A 6,547-nucleotide genomic window follows, 5' to 3' on the forward strand; every position below is an offset into this window, starting at 1 on the left:
GAGTAGCATTTGTTAGGGGTTGGTGTTGGGACACGTGCTGTTTAATATCTTTGTCAGCAATGTGGACAGTGGGATTGAGTGCACCCTCAGCAAGTTTGCTGATGACACCAAGTGCAGTCAACACACTGGAGGAAAGGGATGCCATCCAAAGGGCCCTGGACAGGCCTGAGAAGTGGGTCTGTGCAAACAACATGAAGTTCAACAAGGCCAAGTTGCAAGGTCCTGCACCTGGGGCAATCCCAAGCATTTGGGCTGGGTGATACAGGCTGGGTGGAGAACATATCGAGAGCAGCCCTGAGGAGAGGGACCTGGGGGTGTTAGTGGATGAGAAGCTCAATCTGAGCCAGTGATGTGCACTTGCAGCTCGGACAGCCAACCACATCCTGGGCTGCATCAAAGGAAGTGTGAAGAGCAGCTCCAGGGAAGTGATTCTGCTCCTTTACTCTGCTCTTGTGAGACCCCACTCAGAGTACTGCATCCAGTTCTGGGACACCAGCCTAAGACAGATGTGGACCTACTGGGGCAAGTGCAGAGGAGGGCCATGAAGATGATCAGAGGGCTGGAGCACCTCTCCTAAGAAGGACAGACTGAGAGAGTTGTGGTTGTTCAGCCTGGAAAAGAGAAGGCTTCAGGGAAACCCTATAGCAGCCTTCCAGTAAAGGGGGCCCTAAAGGAGGCCTACAAGAAAGCTGGAGAGGGACTTTTTACAAGAGCATATAGTGATAAGACTAGGGGGAATGGTTTCAAACTGAAAGAAGGCAGATTTAGATTAGTTATTAGGAAGTAATTCTTGACTATGAGAGTGGTGAGGCACTGGAACAGGTTGCCCAGAGAAGTGGATGCCCCATTCCTGGAAGTGTTTAAGGCCAGGTTGGATGGGGCTTTGAGCAACCTGGTCTAGTGGAAAGTGTCCCTGCCTATGGCAGGGGCATCGGAACTAGGTGATCTTTAAGGTCCCTTCAAATCATTCTGTGATTCTGTTTGTCTGTTGAAAGCCTGAAAGGTAGCTTCTTGGTTCTTCCAGTAATGTTGTAAGCTCTTTGTCTCCTTCGTAGTCTTTCTTATTCACTAGATTAATTTATCTTGCCCTTTGTATTTCTTGATGTCTGAACTGACTCAATTTTCTTAATTTTTTCCCAATAGTTCTGAGGCTCGGATTCATTGCTCCTCTAGTCATATACAGGTTTACAGAGACATTAAAGCATAATTAAACCATATGTTAATAGTGTCTCATTATACTTGCCTCAATTTTGTCTTAGTGTCTTTGTGAGCTAATTGTTTTGTCTCCCTTTACCTCTAGATTTCTCTCAGAACTGCTGTTTTTGTATTGCTAAATATTCAGTTCTTTGTGGGTCATGCCTCTTCATCACCCCTCCTGCAGTCTATTAATTTACATTTCTCTAGGGTAAATTTCATTTAGGTAATTTATTTTACTGCAGTGTGGCTAGTTTTCTGTTAACTTGTGTGACTTGTTGAAGCTAAGACTTCATTTGTTAGAGCATCTCAGTAGATTAATTTCATCAGCACTGACAGCTACTAAGAAGAGGAGCGGGAAGGAAACACAGGAATGAGAGAGAAAGTGGTCTAATAGGAGAAGACAGAGGAGCACCAAAAGAATTTGCAGATCCAATTAAAAGAGTTTTTTTCATAGATACTTTGAGTATGATATACTTTTCAAATTTTAGTATTCCCATGCATAAGGCGTGGTGAGATTGTTTTTCTGGTGAATGTGACTAGAGTTAGCCCAGTACCCAGATTTTATTAAACTAGCCTTTTGGTTTTTCATAGATTTGCTGCCTTTTTGTTAGCTAAAAAACCTACATGGCACTAAAGAAAGAAGAATGCCTTTAATAAAAATGTCACTTCACTGCCATTTACACCTCATACACTGCATCCATGAGACATTCTCTGAAACAGAGAATGATCCTCATTTTTTGTCATTTTCAGTAAGTGGTGATCTCTCTCTCTGTCACTTGAAGTTCTGTTTCATGATCTACATGGCATCTCTGAAACATTCTGAAATTCATTGGTTTATATAATACACACTTAAGGAAGACAGATGCATCACAGATGCAATATGCAAACAAATTTCCTATTTATTATTCCACTGCAAAGGGGGTTTAACTCTCCTCTTTCCATGTCTATTAGTAAACAAAATGCTTCTGGAAAAATGGCAAAACCTTCAGTGTTTACTGGGCCTAAGAATATTATTCCTACCTCCCCCACAAGCTATGTCATTCCAATGAACTGTGTACATACTGTTTGTCAAAAACAACTATAGTACTTGTTTTGAATATTTTTGTAATTGTTAAAATGAAGACATTCCCACTGAAACCTTGATAGTGCCACTGAACATTGTTTTGCTCCCTTCAAGGTTTTTAAGGAAGTCTCCTTAACTTCACACATATGTGATGGGTTATCTCCTCTTGTCTTCAGCAAGACCCTCCGTGTAGTGCTACTGGTCAACACCAGATTTCACCTGTTTCTCATGAGAAGACTTATGCTACTAACCACAAGCCTCTCTGTTCTGTGAGACTTCATTTTGGAGGCTGTTGGTATTCCTATTTCACTCACTGTTGGTCACTGTTAGGTAACTTCAGGCTCCCCAGTCTCAGTGCCTTCAGGATTTTAGTGTGTTCAGTTTCTGTTGACCTTGGTGGGAGTTGAAGACACTCAGTCATAAGACTGGAGGCAGACTGAGTTGGCAGTCTGTACAGTATTCTCTCTGCCATATAATTTGAGCATTTAAAGTCCAGGATCCTGAATGCTCTGATATTTAAAGTCGATGAACTGTTTTGCAGAACATATATTAGTTTCTTTTATTTTTTTGTTCTGTAAGAAAAGTTTTTAATTAATTTTCAGTTCTTTTCCTGACACATGATGATTCTAAGAATCTGTCCCTGTAGGGTGGGGATCTGACAGAAGTAGATGTTGTATTGAAATCTTAGATACCAGCATAGGATAGCTTTAGCAGGCACTCTGAGAAGATCTGTTTTGCCTGGTATTTGGTAAGTACATCATATTAACATTCAGGATAAAGAAAGAAAAAGCAAAAACAGAGTAGGAAGAAATGCAGAGCAAAAGATTTTTTTCCTTTGAAAGGGATTGGCCTTTCAGAAGTTCTGTTAACTAGTGAATGGATGGAACTGAAACAAAATGTACAGTCCTTGTGGAGGAATACTGGGGGCCAGTAAGCTGTGGGTGTTAGTGGAACACTGATACAGTAATCTAGAGCATATAAGTTGATTTAAAGGAAACATTCCTTCTTAGTGTGGTGTGATGGAGGTATAATGAAGTGATTGCATTCCACCCTCCAATCACCCTGTTAAGCAATCCAGTAACATTTCATATGTCCTTTCTGTACTGATGTACACTTGATTTCAAATCCCTGTAAAATACTGGTTATTTGTTATGTTCTTCATTCTAGGCATTAGACCAAGAAAAGTGGATTTTAAGTAATTTTAAGAAAAAGGATAATTTCCAAGTACCATTCTGTGGTTTAAAGAATTATAAACTTTATGATCTATACAGACATGTTTCATTTAGTTGATAACATAATTATTAAAGTTTCTCATATAGGGGAAATACCATTTTCTGAGGGCCTTGCCTGGGTGAAGATGTCTCGAAGATATACTTAAAATAGATATATGTTTGGAAGATGTAATTCCAAACAAGGTCAGTAATTGAACAACACTTTGTGCAGAAGAACTTGATACTGCATGTATTTACCACATTCTCCATATGAATTGTACAGATTATGTCCTTTGCTGTCATAATGCAATTAAGCCCTGATTTCTCACTGGTGACTTGGTAACACATGGACTCGTATGATTTTGCTCCACTGTGCGGCTTCAATTTCCTGCTTATTTGATGGAAACAATAATTTTAGAGAGTAATGTTTACTGCTATTTTAGAAAAATGGGGCATAGTGCCTGATGAGTGCATATACATCAGCAAGTCACAAGCATGTTGCCCTTCGTAATTGTTCAAGTAGGAGGTGAAGAGATGGGAGAAATTTTCCCAGGGACCAAAAGGTCGTGACAGATTGGAAGCTGTTGGAGTAGAATAAGTGTCTCTGATACAATACAACTTGTCTTTGCAGATCTATTTAAAAAAATACTCCTCCCCTTCTTTTTTTTTTCCTTTTCTTTTTTATGTGGCTAGACAGAACACATTCTTCCCAATGGTTCAGCTATTACAGAATTTTGCAGAGGTACCCATTCAGTTACTTTCCAGTGTGAAACTCAAGAAAGTGGAAATATAGTTGCCTCTGTAGAATACACAGTCTACACAACAACTAATAAGCTCATAGAGACACTGACAGTCTTCTAGTGATATGACCATGTGTTTTTTATGTAGTACTCAATCTTCATGAGACTGCATGTCACGGGGAGTATATAGGCAGGAGCTTGTGTGATGTGGTAATGACAGTCATGAAATGCAGGCCAGTAAAAGAGACATATAAAAGAAAATGACAGAATAGAAATGAAGAGGTTCCTTGTGGTAGGAACGAGTATTTTCTTTATTCCTTGTAAAAATTCAAGCTAAAATAAGGAGTTGTTTCTATTACCTGCTTATGTTTTACTGCCCCAAGGTTGGTTAACAGATTTTCTTTTATCTCACTACCTCTGATAGCACCAGCAGCACAGATTCTGCACTTGCCTCCTTTCCACTTCAATACTGAAGCAGGAAAACAAACGTTTTGAGTTTTTCTCTTAGTCACCATCTGGAATTTGCTTATGCACAATGGATTTAGCGAAGTTTAACATCAAAAAGAATACATTGTAGAACAGTTTTCCGGTACTACCTTTCTCAGCTCATATGCTAATGGGATTTTTGCTGACTTTAGGAGGAAGGTAGCAGTGTGCTGATTTTCTCAAACCAGAACAGCTGCACAGAAACTCCATCTTTCCTAATCAGAGAAAGCATGAAAATACCATGCTCATCAAAATTCATTTTTTTCCTGAAATAATGTAGATTTAGGTCTTATGCAAAATTATGGTAGACTAGAAAGAAATAAATCCTTTGAGATACCCCTCCCAATGTTTCTCCCCTATATATTGTTTACCTAAATAAAACTGGCCTGGGAATCCTGCTTTATTTCCTCTCTCTTCAGTAAGATTTCTTGTATCTCTGTGGAGGTCCTTTCTGCCATTATACAGTAATGTGAAATTTGTTCATTCATGTTCTTAACCTATCTGGCAGTCACAAACCACCCAGAGCTTTCTCCTCCCCCTGTCCCATTATTCAGTCTCTATATGCCTCATTGTACAGTGGCAGGTTCCTTTCTTGAGAACTGAATTAGCAAAGCACATAATCTTTTTTAGGTTTAAGCATGAAAATGGTCCCTTTGACTTGAGTTTTTGAGTCATCAATACATCGACTCAGTTGCTTGTGTTTAAGCTGTGACTGGGTAGTCTTGGTGAAAAGCGATCAGATGAAATGACCCCACAGACCCCTTGAGAAGTTCTTACAAGGACTGAGACTTATTGACTCAGAAAATATTTATGACTATACAGAAATCTGAGGAACACGAGCCCCTAAGGTCTATTAAGTAGCTTAAAAGGAATGGATTCACAGAATCACAGAATCACTGAATATGCTGAGTTGGAAGGGACCCACAAGCATCATCAACACAATCTGCAAAATCACCCCCAAAATCACCACTTGAAAATACACAGTGTGACACTTTGTGCTTCAGGTTTTGAGGTGCTGGAGGTGGGAGGGAGGTAGAGAAAAGATATTGCAAAAGGTCAGGTAAAACCTCACAGGAATTCGTGTGGATTTTCCATGTGTCAAAACTTTGTATGAGTAATTTTTAAATCTATGCATGGAGAATTTTCACATGTCCTTTAGCTGTGATCACTGTGCTCCTCAGTGACCTTTGGATGAACAGGCATAATGATCTTTTTGCATAAGCGAGTGCTCTTTAGAAATTTGTCTCTTCTTTTGTTTTCAGAGCTGTTCAGACCTAAAATTTCTCCTTGTCTTTTCTAGCAAGAAAAAATGTAATGGAAAAAGAAAAATTATCTTCATCAGAAATTATTGGAATTCCTGTGAAGAAAATCCCATTTTTTAATGACTGACATTTCTGTGTGTCTTTCTTACTAAACCACTACCCTGAAATACTGAAGGGTGTTTTACACTCCCATCTTTTGTGTTGTTTGGTGTTTTGTGAAGACTTTGGAGCTGGAAGAGGGTTTGTTCATATTTACTAATAATAGTCCTATCAGGAGGGAGGACTCTGCAAGAGAGGAATGCAAAAGCAGAGAACAACCCTCATTAGGATGCTATGTGAAGGGTGTCAGCCTACTGAGATGCCAGCTGTGCTCCAAGCTCCACACTTCTCACGAATCACTGAATATGCTGAGTTGAAAGGGACCCACAAGCATCATCAAGTCCAGCTCCTGGCCCTGCACAGGACCATTCACAAGAGTCACACCATGTGCCTGAGAGTATCATCCAAATGCTTCTTGAACTCTGTCAGTCTTGGTGCTGTGACCACTTCCCTGGGGAGCCTGTTCTAGCACACAAACACCCTCTGGGT

The sequence above is a fragment of the Corapipo altera genome, unplaced genomic scaffold (genome assembly GCF_003945725.1).
Source record: "Corapipo altera isolate COAL_440 unplaced genomic scaffold, ASM394572v1 2, whole genome shotgun sequence".
Lineage (NCBI taxonomy): Eukaryota > Metazoa > Chordata > Aves > Passeriformes > Pipridae > Corapipo > Corapipo altera.